Source organism: Phaethon lepturus, unplaced genomic scaffold (genome assembly GCF_000687285.1).
Source record: "Phaethon lepturus isolate BGI_N335 unplaced genomic scaffold, ASM68728v1 scaffold7465, whole genome shotgun sequence".
Classification (NCBI taxonomy): Eukaryota; Metazoa; Chordata; class Aves; order Phaethontiformes; family Phaethontidae; genus Phaethon; species Phaethon lepturus.
The window spans coordinates 16,665-33,066 of record NW_010541117.1 but is presented as its reverse complement, the minus strand read 5'-3'; positions in this window follow the sequence as shown (position 1 = coordinate 33,066).

The window sequence follows — 16,402 nt, the reverse complement described above, 5'->3', positions numbered from 1 at the left end:
ACTACACTTGAAGATGATCGATTTCAAGTGCACCAAAAGCTATTTAGGAAAGACAATTCAGCCTACAATTTACCAGCATAAGCTCCGATGCTTCTAAAAGCTGTTTTAGCACCAAGTGATGGCTGGCAGAAAAATTGTAAAGCGATAATTGCTAACCGTACAGGCTCCTACGAGGAGATTGCCTTAGTGTCCCCATTAATGAAACAGCAAAGTAACTTCTTGTAAACACAGTTTAAAATAATCTTAACTTCTCTTAAAGTTTTAGGAGACACGTTTAAGAAACATTTGTTTCTTTAAGCTGAAAACACACTGTCCAGAGGGAGAGGATTCTGAATTGTGCTTTCAGACAGGTGGGCACAGATAGATGGCTTTGACAGCCAACTAGATCACTGGCTGCTTTTCTTCAGCTTTTTTTTTTTTTCTTTTTAATCAGATTGTAGCACTGCTGCCATGCTATAAACATTCATTTGCACCAAACAAAGCGATGAAAAAAGTCATGATACCCTATCTCAGCACACAATATGCTGTAAGGTTTGCATCTCACGCAGCAGATAAAAGATGCTGTTTGGGCTGAGCGCTCGGAAACGTTATCGGGGCGTTCCCCTGTACAGCAACCACGGCTCTTCATTGAGATGCAGGTAGCGCTTCGACACCGAAGACTGCAGTGCATCATTAAAGTACTGTGAAGACAAACAACACTCACGCTGCATACCAAGTGGTATTACATTTAACCGAATCATTTTAGAATGAATACATCCACGTCTGCCACTGCGAGCCACTTGTGTAAAACGTGCCGGCAGAAATGGATCTGCACTAATTACGTTTCATGCATATTGCAGAGTTAACCTCAGGGATACGGAAAGGTGGCGATGAAGAGGAATTTTATAACTAAGTTCATTTGCAACTGGCAGCCACACGAAGACTAGCTTTCCTCAGAGGTAACCCTAGAACACCCCAGATTAGGAGTTTTATTTCTATTATGGTGGTTTGACTGAAGCACATGACACGTGAAGATTTTGTAGCTCTTTGAAACACCGAACCTTTATCAGAAACTAAACCCCTTTCAGAAATGAAAGGCTGGAGGACTTCAGCTAGTGTGCCAGCTCCAGGAAAATTCAGGAGAAGCAGACCAGCCATATTTCTCTCCAGGGAGTGTCACAAAACATCACAATTAGACTACATCGGTACGAGATAATTTCCCATCCAAAGTAAAGGGCTGTTTCTTTTCATCCCTCTGAACTTTCTTCCAAGGACACTTTCAAGCTTTTTTTCAGGGAAGTGCAGAAAGGTTGGTTTGCCTTTTTCCTTTAACAGCTTCAAGACCGAATTGCACAGGACACAACTAACAGCTTTCTCACTGTCTCTGACCCTTCTGCTAGCTTCCTGCTCCATTTCCAATAACATCAGTTCATTATTAAATGAGAAAAAGGGGTATCTCCGGGCTTCATTAAAATAGAGAGAAGAATGGGATTTCAGATCTCTGGGAACAAGCCAGCAATCTTCTGGATGCGCAGCTGATGCTGAATGCCCCAGATCCTCAACACCTGTGAACATAATACAGAAATCACCAATTATCTCCAGTTTTTGCTTCAGAATGGGATTCAGAAATTAATAGCTCACACTGCAGAAGGTCTGCCTTGCTTATTATATTCCTCATTTAGCACTAAACACATTTTGGGTTGCTTTATAAAGAGTTGTCAACTACCATTTTCCATTATTATTTGTTTTGTATCAATAGCCAGAGCCCTGTGGTACTATTATTCATTGCATTAATACACAATACATTCCAGCGATATCCTGTTCCTACTCCAGCACGTTATATTTTGTGGCTTTCACATTCCTTTACAAAAGATTTTACATTTGTTGCGTGGAGCTGCAGAGAGGTTTGCGACTTGCGATACACGTGGTGGTGAGGCAGGGCAGCGGGGACACCCGAAACAAAACAGCTCGATGACCCCCGTGAGCCCTTCTAGTCATCCATCCGTAAGACACAGTCTTTACCTAGACAGACTTATGCAGTGCATGTTCAAAGCGTGGGGGAAAAAGCCAACAGGTGATTTACCCAAGGTCACAAAGTAGGTAAAGGGCACGGTTTGCGATCAGTCCTCTTCCTGATTTCAATACAATGTCTCAGCTAATGAATCACGCTCATTTTGTTTTCCACAGTTCGTGCCTTTCTCATTTGATGTGTCTGCATTGAAACGTATTTGTTTTATAATCAGGCAAATGAGAGTAAGCAAAGCCATTCTGTCTAAAATCTCTTGCTCTTGCACAGGAAAAAAATTGGAGTTACAGGAGAAAAGCTGAAAACACCAGCACTGGCAGACCTACGTTTCGCAAGGGTCTCCAAAGACCTGGAAATGCTGTACATGAGCTCTGCAGCCAATACGGCCGGTTAGGAAGGAACATGGTAAAAATCAGCTTGAAAACAAAAAAGCAAGCAACAAGAAAACCCCACTAACAGCAAAACCAAACAACAAACCCATACAGCTGCTCTGACTAGACGAAGCAAGGCAGGTTATGGTTCTTCCTCTGGCAAGGTCCTTCTATCCAGGGCTACAAATGGGCTGCAGAAGTTGGCTAAGGGTGTATTCCAGCAGGACAGTTTTATGCTTCTCCCATGATTGTATCTCAAGAACAACCAACACTGGCCTATTCCTCATTAAAAGGGGACTCAAGAGAGGATGTTAAAAAAAGAGAGAATGTCTGGGTCTTTTGGTTTGGGCGTTTGTGGGGTTTTTTTGAGAGAAAACCTTCAGCTAAAGAAATTCATCATTTCAACACCATCTAAGGCATGTTAAATGTATTTTAAATGTACAAAAAAAGCAAGAAGGTCATTATAGAAATAGATGGGGAGGTCCATTCTTTGTAGCATGCCTGAAAACATACAGCTGCCAGGTATCAGTAACCAAATGCAGACCAGTAACCGACATGCAGGCTCCTCCAAACAGGGTTCACCATGCATTCTCCCTGGAGCCCTTTCTGCAAGAGGCCAGCCAGAAGAGGCAGAGATTTTACATAATGAACTACCCCATTTCTCAAAAAAATGAGTGGATGACATCCTTGATATATTACTTTAAAATCTAAACATTACTATAGTGGTAATCATACATCATGTTTTTTTTCTTTGAATTCCATCTTCAGTTACTTGAAATTTCACCAAACTTATTTTCCAAACTGAATCTTCTCTTTTTACAAGCTGATTTGTCTTTTGAAATCACAGCCACCATTTAACTGATGCAGTAATTCACTCTGATGGGTAATATGCATACAGGTAAAAGAAATATTGGTGCAATACACAATCATACCCACCGTAATCAATCATGGTAAACTAGTAGAGAATTGATTTTAAAAATATTTACCATAACAATTAAGATGAGTGGAGAGTAGCAAACAAGAGCATAAACTCCTTGGGCAATACTGAAACACATAGTTGTAAGGGAGACTTACTCACTCTCCACACCAGCACTAGTAAATTAGTAACACTGGTTGCACTTGAAATAAAAGGCATTTAATGATGAACTACAGACAGCTATGAAGAAAAAAATTCAAGAAATTGATCCATACAGAACTAGGCACATAATTAAGAAAGATATTAAATTTCACCTGCAGGCTGATATCAAGACCATTAAAGAAGCTCCCCACATGACAATCCTAGAATGGTTTGGCTTGGAAGGGACCTTTAAAGGCCATCTAGTCCAACCCTCCCTGCAGTGAATGGGGACATCTTCAACTAGAGCAGGTTGCTCAGAGCCCCGTCCAGCCTGGCCATGAATGTTTCCAGGGATGGGGCATCTACCACCCTCATTGTGAAAAGTTTCTTATATCTAGTCTAAGTCTGCCCTCTTTTAGTTTAAAACCATTGACGTATTGTTCCCTTGTCCTATTGCAACAATAAACTGCATTTAGCTTGAATAAGTCCCAAAGATGCTGGATCCTGCAAGCTCCCAAGTGCTTATGCTTCAATTCAAGATCACTCACATGCTTAAATGTGTTTCTGGAGACCTGCCAGGGTTCTTCACATATATTAGATATGACCCTATGGAAGGCAAAGACATGTACTTGACAATGTGCTGGAAAATGTACATTTAATCCTGCGAGGTATTCAGTGGCATCAACCCTTACGGGCTCAAAGTTGTAGGAGATCCTCTGTTTTAGAATTGACCAAGAAAGGAATCCACTGTGGTGCACCACACAGCACTGCTATGTAGTATATACAGCTTATATAGTTAGGATCCCTATAGAAAGAGTGAACACTGTCAACTGACTTGGGAACCACGAGTTCTAACCCATTGCCATTCACTTTCTAAACACAGTTCTGAAGTGCTTTCTCATACGTGACATCAATTTTGCCCATGCTATTAGGCCAGTTACTCTTCACTCAGCAAAGCAAAAGTGGTATCTAATGTTTACAGTGTACGCTACTTATTCTTCCATAAATACATGGTTGCTCTACAGTATGACGATGGGATCAAAATGCATAACTACTTGAGAAATCACCACGTTATTTTTTCTAGTTAAAACCCAAATGCATTTTTAATTTTTGCTCTGCAGTCCATATGGAAAGACAAACGAGGAAGTTTAAAAGCCTGACTGTTGCTTGAGGACTCAAATCTGCAAGGTTGTAAGCAGCATTTATGAGAAGTTGTGTTTCACGAGCTTGGTAATTTGCAGTTTGTTACAAAGACAAACTCATTTCTGACTAAATTGTATTGTAAGTCATGCGCTTCTCAGAGAATGTCTGACTAAAAAGTGATGTTAAAGGAATTTCCATAACATCAAACTATGCGACAAATTGAAAACTTCATAGAGGAGAAAACTGGGGAAAAGGAGCAGGTTGAGATGGAACAAATTTCTTTATGATAGTGCTCAAAAGAGGAAAACTCAGATATTACTCTGAAAACTGCAATGCTAAATCTGTTTTTAAAAGCACAGCATTTGATTTGCAGCTATTTGACAATGTCTTACTCCATTGCTAGAAATTGTTTTTCAGCAGCATCCAGATATTCAGCAAAATGTTCTCCAAGGAGCAGACTCCTGGCAGGTACACACCAGCATAGCCTCTATGATTTGGGAGTTTGATTGCACAGGGAACTGGTCCCCAAAGTTATCTTCTAATAAGGAAGATGAAAAACAATTCTCACATCCTAAGTAAAAGGACTGAATCTGCATGTACTCTGGCAATCATAACTGCTCACTGCAGTAATGTGACATTCTGAGGGGAAGATCATTTGATCATTCAAGAAAAAAATTTACAGATGCCTTCTTAAGAGCTAGCTGATCATTCAAACAAGGAAACTAGAGCAGTGAAGGAAATAACTTGTACCTGCCAAAGACCAACCTAACTTGAGAAGGAAAAAAAAAAGGTTCCGTCAACCTTGAAATTTCAAATCAGGACATTTATCAAGGTAGCTGCACCAACGGCAGCATGGAGATCCCATCTTACTAACGATCCCTATCTGGCAGGTCTTCACATTTGAGCATCACTGCTGTGGCTATTTTCCTTAATGAGACAGAAGGAGGTTTTCTTATGAGACATTAAAAGACCTAAATGTGTACAACTTGGGTGCGTGACAAATAAGGGGGTGACAAAGTGTGGGAGTCATTGAAGGCAGCCAACGCAAATAGAAGAAACTGTTTAGTGTAGTACAGTGATTATAAATGTGAGGAACGGTATGCAGCTAGGATGAGGGTAATTTATCCTGAGTATTAGAAAAAGCTCTAACAGTGAGACGAATTTGTGTTCTGTGCTGTCAAGGGAATGGACCAAATGACATGAGAGGCTTTTTTCCTCCTGTAATTTCCATCATCTTAGGATTCAGTGATATATTTTCTCCCTACCTTTGCTTTTCATTCAGGTCATGCATAGGTAGAGTACTAGAAAAAACCTCCCCAGCCAGTGGGTCAAAACCTGTGATGCTGTGAGCAATATATTACAGTCTTTCCAGAAATTTAATACTCTCTCACTCAAATGCAGTAATGCCAATTGGATGTTTTCCTGTTGTTTGATAGTTTGTAGTTTCTTCTTACAGTTCCCACTGGACAGCTGTACTAAAACTAGCTGCCCTAATGATCATTGCATACTGAAATCATTCAAAGCCAATTTATATAAGTTTTTCTGCCAGTACCGTCCCTTTACCTGACTACATTTTTTTCCACTCCATTTATTACCCTAAAATATACATGAATGCCATCACAACCTCCCTCAGCCTAGAAAGATTTACCAAAAACCTCTACATTTACAAAAACTCACTCTCTGCAAAAGGTTGATGAAAAGGATGAGGATTCTGCCTTTTCATATACTCAATGAGGTAATTTTAAACTGGATTAGAAGTTGTTATAGAATTTTTATCAAAACATAATTATAACATTATCACAGAATCACTAAGGTTGGAAAGGACCTTCAAGATCATCAAGTCCAACCACTAATCAAGTGCCACCGTGTCCCCTAAACCATGTCCTGAAGCACCACATCCACACGTTTTTTGAACACTTCCAGAGATGGCGCCTCCACCCCCTCCCTGGGCAGCCTGTGCCAATGCCTGACCACCCTCTCGGTGAAGAAATTTTTCCTAATATCCAATCTAAACCTCCCCTGGCGCAACTTGAGGCCATTTCCTCTTGTCCTATCGCTGGTTACTTGGGAGAAGAGGCCAACATCCTCGTCGCCACAACCCCCTTTCAGGTAGTTGTAGAGAGTGATGTAGGAGTATGTAGGGTGATACATACATGCCACCACTTGCTATAATCTACAACTGCAATGACAAGAGTGAATTTCATACATCCTGTTTAGCTCAAAAAAAAAGATAATTCCAATACTTTTCAATTCCCTGGGGAATATACAGTGGTATTGCCTTCTCTGTAGGTCAGTCACTCTGCTGAAACTCTGAAAGGTGTAAATTAATTCCAGTTCTAATGAGGGGGCGGGGTTGAGCTTTAGACACCTGAGACCACAAACTTATTTCAGATGATCTATTGAAGAGCTGTCAGATGGTAACGATTTTTGGTTGCTGGGCTCAACCTGAGCTGGTGAACTTGGCTGGAAGCTTCTGTATCTTATTAGTAATCTCCCAAGCAATTATCCTACAGCACGCATTTTACCCCAATCTTTTCAGTTGTCCTTTACTACCAAGAAGTATGTACTTTTGGCAGGGAGTAAAGGGAGGGCAGCGGAGAATGAAGTTAGGAATACAATCCCATCTCTTCATGACAAATTCCTGTCTATGCTGGTAAATGCTGACTCTCTCATTTTCATGTTAAATAAAAATATAAGGAATAAAGTGAAATTCAGCTTCATAATACTTGTGTAGAAAAATCACAACTAATCCTTGTATCAATTCTATTAATATTTTCTTATTGCTATTTCTGCTAGTCTGTATTTTAATTTACCATGATAGTCTAGACTGCAAATGATCTATCTGAAGAATAACTTACTTTACTCATGAGAATGAGGATCTCTGCTTTATGAAATGTAAATATACCCTGATTTTCTAAGGTGCTAAGCAACCCACACTAAATGCTTTGCCAGCAGGACAGTAATAGAATGATAATAATAATAAAAATAGTAATAACTCACATTGTGTCTTGGCAGCTGAAATCTTAAATCAAAAGGAAACAAAACCAAAATCATTTTTCTCATCATGAAGTATAAAACATCTTCAAGCTGAATCATGAGTTTTCTTTTACTAGAAATGTTTTAATTCAGAATTTAAAAAAGATTTCTAAATGTAACTTCTTTAAAAGGGTAAAACTTACTGTTGCAAATGTTGAGCTAAGTAATCTTGATTATTTTTTTTTAAATAATATTCCCCCCCATTTACACTTTTATTCTTCTAGTTAAGGATAAACTTTGATCCGTTTTTACTGCTAGTTTCACTCAGTCCAAAGCGCACTTTTTATTTCGAAAGTATTTTGTGCTCAAAGAAGCTCACTTAGCTTTACACGAGAATGGAGCTTCAGTACATCTATTCAATATACCATCACATGCTTCAGGTCACAACTCCCTTCCAAGCAATTTAGAATTTATAAGACCTCTACAGAATGATAAAGGGAGTTGCCCTTGTCTTACACCCCTGTAGCACATCATATACAGATACACAATGAGTTTACACTATCCAGGTGCTTAAGCATTTACTCCAGCAGGAGCACCACCAGCACTATTTCTAGCTAGCTGCAGCCAAATTATTCATTTAGAAAGTAACTAAAGTTCAAACATCCCCCCCATCACACACATGCGCACCAAAAATAAATAAAAAAAACTACAGTATTCTGTAGGGAAGTGAAATCCTGGCCCTCACCAGTGACCAGCAAAAGCATGTGATGGGTACAGTGCAAATATTTGTGTGGAAAGCAGTTACTCAATAGCCTTTAACCCTCTTCCCTTAGGTATGGATAAGCCTCAGGTATTTATAGACATCATCTAATTTCCTGTCCCCAGAAACTCTCCCGCTTAGTTATACAATGTCTTCCAAGAACTCAAATTCCCCCTTAAGGCCATTTAGGTTCTTTTTCTTTATGAGGTGTTCAGACAAACACACAACTTCTTCCTCAAATGAGGAGGAAACCCCACTTTTAGTAGCTAACACAACTGTTGTCACTATACAGTGATAATAATTCGATCATACAATCATATCGGTTTCTGGCTAAAGCAATTCTCTTTCTATCCCAAATATTTCATTAGATTCATATTCTCTCTTCTGACCTTGATTGGATTTTGAACAAGCCAAACCCTTAATCTCTCTTCACAAAAAGATTAATCAGTTCCCTTGATCTTCTTAACTGCACTTCTCTGGCTCCATTTCCACTCAAGGCAATCTTTGTGAACAGAAGTAGCCAGAACCATATGTGCACTTTTCCAAGTCATCTTACGATTATCCATTGTAATTATAACATACTTCCCTGACTCTCAAAAGTGTTGGGGATGCTTCATCTACTCTGTTTCAGGAGAATAATCATGGGATGCTTCCTCATGGCTCTCACACTGGTGACTACAACCATTCTTCAATCAAGACGTACCCCTGAGATGTTCTGCATGTAACCGGTCTGCCTAGACTCACTGAGACAGTAAAAAAGAAAATCTGCCTCTCTCCCAGCATGGGACTCTAAGTCATCTTCAGGTCTGCACATGGCCAGGCTGCTTAGCAATGTTATTCTGTAGTAAAGAGCAAAACAAAAGTACTGTTAGTTACTACATGCATACTATATCAAGAAACTATTAGGGCAATGATTTCCCAAGACATGCACCACAGTTTCATATTTATTTTTTTTTCCAACAGACAGTATTAAAGCCTTGGTTAGACAAAACCAAAGGACTTGGCATATTGTAAGCACATATTTAATCACAAAGACAGTATATGGCAAAACATCCTCAGAACTGGGCCCATAAGTCTAACCTACAAGGGGGCTTAATGTAAAACCATTTTCTTTATCCCTTCTGACACCACCATCTTCCTCTCACTTTCCTCTTTTTCCATTTCCATTTGGTCAACTTGTTTCAATTACAAAGTGTAATTTATAAATGAATTTGCGCAGCCGAATTGCCATCTCCTATGAGTAGCCTCTGAAGGCAAAGAGTGGCTGTTAGAACAATACATCCGATTTGCCCTCCTCTCCCCTGTTTTCACCCTGGTATCAGCATGCAACGCTAACCACCGATTAGGAGGAGGAGCGGATGACCTGACTACAGCCTGAAGTCACAGGTCAGCCTGTTCCTACTGCCACCACACTGTTTTGAACACCAAGGTCTCTTCACCCCTAATTTGTCTTGTGTCTCGGCACAAAATGAAGTGTAACAAGACCCCACTCTGAACTGACAACTTTAAGTATTACAATATAATAAATAATGCTGTATTTCTGGAATAAGTTTGAAATGGAGAGTACCTAGGAATAATTTTTCCTAAAGCTTAAGAGCTCCTGCTGCATTCTTAAAATAGAAAAGATGCTAAAGACAACATTTTGTTTAAGCTGTCAGTCTTTAGATAGATGAAAGATGAAGCTCAGAAATTCCATGACATAAGTAAAACCTATTTAAGCATATAGGGAGGGTGGGTAAGACCCCTTTTTGGTTCCCATTCCTCTCTCCAGCAAGAGGGAGCTAGCACATTACAGAGCAGCCCCAGAAGCCTTGGAATAAAGCAGACGTCCCAGCCAGCACTGCCTTGGAGGAAGATGTATGTCAGGGTACCTACTGATGCCACCACCTGAAGCCAGGAGAGGAAGGGCACGTGGGCAGCAGCAAGGTGTCCAAATAGCGTCGCAGCGCAGAGCTGCAGGGAGCCGTAGATCGGTTCCACCCGGCACCTCTGCAGGTACTGCAGGGAGGAATGAGCAGTTTGAGATATCTTAGCATCTCCCCACGCTGAGAAGAAAACATGCAGTGGATATTTTAATGAGATAGTAAAGATTTTCACCTTCCACACAACCATTTTCTACAAATTATGACTATTCTCCCCCTGGTATTTGCTTCTCTGATTTTCTTCTGGCAATATAATCCATACAGAAAATTATCTGAGATCTTTAGCTGAAATACACTGACTTATTTTTATCTCAATTCTCAAATATTTAGAGGCTACTCATCTAGCTTTTGAGTGTTCCCATACTGGTAGTGATTTGCCTTTGCTCACAATAAAATATTTCTCGTTCTAAAGACTATGCAGCACTCTAAAATGTGACAGACTCATTGCCTTGCAAATCTTTCCTTTATGCTTGGGAAGTTTTATTATTATTACAGTAATGTAGCTGAGATCAGGGCCCCACTGTGTGTACTCCTTAAATAATAAACAGGGAACTGAGGCACGGAGAAATTAAACACGTTGATCGAGGTCAGACAAAGATTGGGATCGCTGGAACTACAGCCACCACTGGGGACAAGGCCACCCTCGTTCTCTGCCACTCCTTGCTGTGGTGTCGAGACTGTGCTGAAACCAGAGACAAAACAACTGATCCACCACTTTTAAGAAACAGGCACTGCTGATGCCAGCCATACAGCAGAAATATGAGAAGAATGAGATGAATGCATGCCCGAGTCCAGTATAAGCTAGATACGCATGGTCCCACAGCCGTGTTCTTCCAGGCTCTGTCCCAGCTATTACTCTTCCATGGCAGAGCAGGGGGGAATTCAAGCTGCCCGCTAGGTTGAAGGGATGCTGGCTGGCAATTCACAGCAGACATTTCCAGTTGTGTCATGTGCAACATCGAATCATAGACTCTTTGGGTGGGAAGGGACCTTTAAAGGCCATCTAGTCCAACCCCTCTGCAGTGAGCAGGGACATCTTCAACTAGACAGGGTTGCTCAGAGCCCCGTCCAGCCTGATCTTGAGTGTTCTCAGGGATGAGGCATCTACCACCTCTCTGGGGAACCTGGGCCAGGGGTTCACCACCCTCATTGGGAAACATTTCTTCATAGAATCATAACAGGATCTGACTTCATTCATTTAAAACAGGGAATAAATCTTGCGGTGCCACAGATTTGCTGGCAGTGTCAAGAGCAAATGTTTGATTTTTGTCATTGGGAAGAGTTAGGAATGGGGATTAGGTGTTCAGTGCATGGTTAAAAGATATTAAAGGGGTTTTATATTTAAGTGCCACACTGATGGCAATTCTGACTTGAGTATTGAATATTGTAGCACAGAGGAGGGATTTTTCATAATAAGCAAACTGCCCCTCTAACAAGAGTGATCCATGGAAAAAGGAAACAATCTTCTCTGCACCTGCAAGTCATACTGGGACTTGATTTTTGTCTTCAACCTTAGAGTTACCTATTGAGTGACACTCTACACATTGGGAAAAGGTTGATATACTTTGGGTATACAGTTATATAGTGTTTGCAAAACAAAGATACAGCTTTAGTAACTACAGGCATACCAACCCTATGTTTAAGCTAGGTTCTGAGGAAACAGTAGCAGGAGTTAGTCATGCTAAAGCCAGCACAGATTTCCATACACACCAACACTTTCCTACAGAAACAGGCTTCCAACTCTGCCACGTCTGGAAATCTTTTAATATTGACTAATGCAGCTCTCAGGAATAATGTTCCAGTGTCACACCTTTCATAAGGAAAATTTCAATCCTTATTTTAATACTTAATCGTGGAATTTCAAACATTGTCTTTCTAGTTTTCAAGTTCCATTCCTAATAGCATGAATTTTTGCCCAACTTAGAGTTCTTTCCCTGACATACACCAGCAGAAAAGCTGCCTTTTACTGCAGAGACTGAAAGACTGAGCATTTTAGGTATATCATCTGTGAGAGATGTAGATTGTATCTTGGATTTTTGAACTGTAATAGCTCAGGGACAGAATTCATACAAAATGATCTCTTTGGTTTCTGTGTCTAATTCAGCTACAAGAATCTGAGATAAGCAGCAGCTTTTACAACTCCTTTGCTTCATGGCAAGGAAAGATCATTTCAGCAAAGCACTGACAGTCTTGCAATTGATCCTAAACATAACCACTCAAAACATGTAAACTCTCCACATTTTAAACTATGCTAATAGGCTATAGTCTACAATTTGTAGACCATGTAGACTCCGTCATTGATAGACAGTACAGTAAAAGGCAATTAGAAGAGAAGCAACACTACCCCAACAGCCAGTGAGTGCATACAGTATATGTAACCAAAAATCTTACCCAGCTTCCACTGTGGCAAGTAGCCACACATTCATGAATTTAGATGGAAACATCTTTAGACATTATTTAAAGGTATAACTAACTTGAAATCATCATCCCCTGACACCACCCCTCCTCCCAAAAAAACCCCAAACCACAAGACTAACACTGACCACTTTGGATAATTTTCAGAGGTCAAGAAAACAAATGTAAAGGCCAAGTTTTTCCATTCATTTCTACCACATTGTTCTCCTCCAAATAGCTTCTTGGAAATATAAAAGTGATGAGAAATTTTGCCTGCAAGGCATACAAGTAGCAGAAGGTACAGGTTTTGAATTAGCTTTTAAGAAGTCAGAAAAACCTGCAAAGCTGCCAAGTACTGAAATTTAGTTCTAGGTACTTGATTCAGAGAGAGCGACCATCCAGAGATGAACAGAAGCGACAGTAGTTTGCAGCTGGACCATTCCCCTAGTAAAATCCATTTACTTTAGGCATTTTTGATGATGAACTTTTCCACTTCTTCTTGAAGTTAGGCTCAAAGGGCAGTGACTAATGGCTTGGAGAAGAACTGAAATTGGAGCTTGCAGTCTGCACACAACACGAAGCCCAATGGCTGCTGCTATGAAAATAAATGGTAGTGTGTAGGTGTACCTTGTACAAATAAACATCATCCATTTTAAGAAGCCTCGAAGGCTACAGGAGGAAAAGAGTCTGGAAACAAATAAGAAGTCTGTGCTGAAAGCTATGCCACTGAGCTACGCCTTGCACAGAACGGCTACAGGCAGAGCAGGGACCCAAGTGGACTCTCTAGTCCACCGGCCCTCAACCCTAGACCATACGTGCTTGCTCTAAACCCAAAAGTTATACCGAGACACACAATTGTGGCCTATAGCAATAAAGAATGATTTTTGTACCAGAATCATTAAACAAACAGCCTTTTGTACCAGAATCATTAAGCAAACAGCCAGGAAGGTTTGCACCTGAATCATTTTTACATTTTAGAATTGGAATACATACAACATGAAAGAAGATGTCATAGCTCTCATTGACTGTTGCTTTGTTTACCCAATTCTTGAACCATCAGCTTAGGCTGGAGGGGGCTGTTGGTTTCCTCCCTCAGTAGAGGCTGCCTGAAAACACCGAGCATGTCTCACTGGGCTCAGCATCCCTACAGATGAAGCACTGGCACAAGGTTACGCATCACACTTGACACTTCAGTAAATGAGAATTGGCCAAATGACAGGTTTGATCTCTAATTATTCCAGTGCGTCAGCCTTACTGTTTAATTTATGTCTAACAGACATGATTACAAGGGGGTTTTTTTTTGCACCTCAGCTGTATTTTTCTTATGCATTACTCTGCTAATGCAAGTTGCTTCCATATATTGGCAGAGAATTACAGAAGCATTATTGCATGTTCATGAGAAAAAGCTCCAGATAGAAAGAGGTCAACAGGTTGAACTTTACTCACTTTGGCATCATCAGCAGTTGTTGTTGCTTGTATCTCACGATAGATACAAGGTCTCTTATGCTGGAAGGAGGGGAAAAAAAAACACCCAGGAAAACCCCATACTTCACTTTTGTGTCTTGATAAAGCAGACATTTGTAATTCTCATTTGTCATTCATTTGTCATGTCTCAGTTGTCATTCAGGTATTTCTGAACCTTGCACAAGGTTTTACTGTTAAATGTTTGCTTTGGTTTTGGCATTTAAAACCATGTAAAAAAAATGCAAGTAAATCTCAGCTCCAGTTATATTTTCCTTTGCCCCTTAAACTTCATAATTCTTATCAACTGGACATACATAGGATTTATTCCCCCCCACACACTCTCTGCAGCAACCAAGGCTCTTTGTGATGCTTCAGAGGTACCTGTGTTAAATTTGACTCTGACAAGCCTCTGATCAGCAGCATGGCTCCTCAATCTTAGTGTCAGGTTAACCGATCAGTTTGTCTACAGCGGTAGTGTCGCATGCATAGGGATCGTACTTCGATATGGCTATTGCAGAGACTCTCTAAATTCAGAGGAAGCTTACAACTAGGACTGAGTTTTGCTTCTTAACCTCCATACGCAATACTTATTATCCTTACCACGTTACATCCTTGTTAGGAATTTCTGATCTCCTGTTCCAAACCACTTAAGAAAATTCTGTTTCTCACTCATTAAGCAGATGTAGAAAAACCACACAAAATTATTAATACCACATGGCTACGCAAACAGCAGTGAAAAATGGTTACCACATTTTCCCCGATAAGCAAGGCAAAAATCCTTCCAATTAACATTTTAATTAGAAAACTCACTTACCGTGAAAGTGTCCTGCGTTTTCTTAAAGGTTGTAACTCAGTCTGCTTTCAAATCCACCACAGCATTTTTCACTGTGGCTCTATCAGAGATTAGATACCCAGCAGCAAAAAGGGTGTTTAAGTGAATTACACTTGTAGCTCATACTTGATTCTCTTTATTTTAAAACTTCAGGCACTCAGGCTTCTATTTCACCCATCACTTGTCCTTAGAGACTAATGCAGCTTTGGGGAAAAAAGCTATTACCTACTGTGAAAAGTCTAGTAGTTACAATTATGAAATAATAAAATGTCAAAGACATGGTGAACTTGGATACAGGGTTTTAAACTTTTTGCTGTAGTGAAATACTACAAAATATTCTCTAAAATCATTATATCCATCAGGTACAATGACCACTTTGATACCAAGCGCAAATTCACATTTATACTGCAGATTTGAGCATGCATTAGAAATCAGCAATTGAAAAACTGTTTTGCTTACCTTGTCACCAATAACGTGTTGCTTAGGGCTGTAACTCCATTTCCTTCTTGAATAAGTAGGAATGCTTTTGTCTCTAAGGTAAGAAGAGCTTAACATCCACAACAATGCTCAGTCTTTTGCTTCCCTTCCTCTTGGTGTCCCAGTCCCTGACAGTCCCTGCAAAAACAACTGAACTTCCCTCCATGGCCACCTTTGGTTACTTGTTAGAAAAGGAAGCACCTATGAATCTTTAATAGCAAGAAACAAATTCCAAAGGAATAGTAATAGCAAGTCTAACCAAAGACAAACTTTTAACTGAAATTTTCTGACCGAACTATTCTTTACCCAACATTGCACATGTTCTGGAACAGTAGACTCCTAAACTGCAAATTCTCACTGCACATGCTGCCAGGTAGTCTTACTGATCTTAAGAGTTTGACCTGTGATAAGCAGTACTGCAAGGTGGCAGAAAAGGGGAACAGATTAAAGCTTTTACCCTGTAATTGTATAATCTGATAGTGTCCAGGTACCATTACCCCACTCTGAGCTTTTTATGAGTGCAAAACAGACACAAGACAATTCTTGCACCTCAAACGTTGCCAAGTTGCACTCCTCATCCTTACAATAGGCATTAAAAAAGCCATGTACGTGCACAGATCTTGCAAAAATAGTTGTGAAGATGACATGTAATATATGCTAAATTAGACAAGACAATCACACATGATCACCTAGGAATCAATCCTGGTGTAACCACCTAATAAAGAGCTTTTCTCTCCCGCACCAAACGAGTCCTTGGCATGACAAGGTGCTGCCTACAGACCCTGCAGCACGTGTGTTCTGCCTCCAGAGCTGTTCCAGCAGCCATGTCTGAGTGACAGTAAAGGAGGAAAAGGCACAAATTAAGAAGTTATGGAGACGATGCTTATGCCATCTAGCAAGACAATTGCTATGCGTTGTACTTTGTCAGAAGCATTTTGCATCGTCTCAGAAATCAAGCACTGTATCTATGAAGTCATAACCAAGCTGTGAAGCAGGAGAGA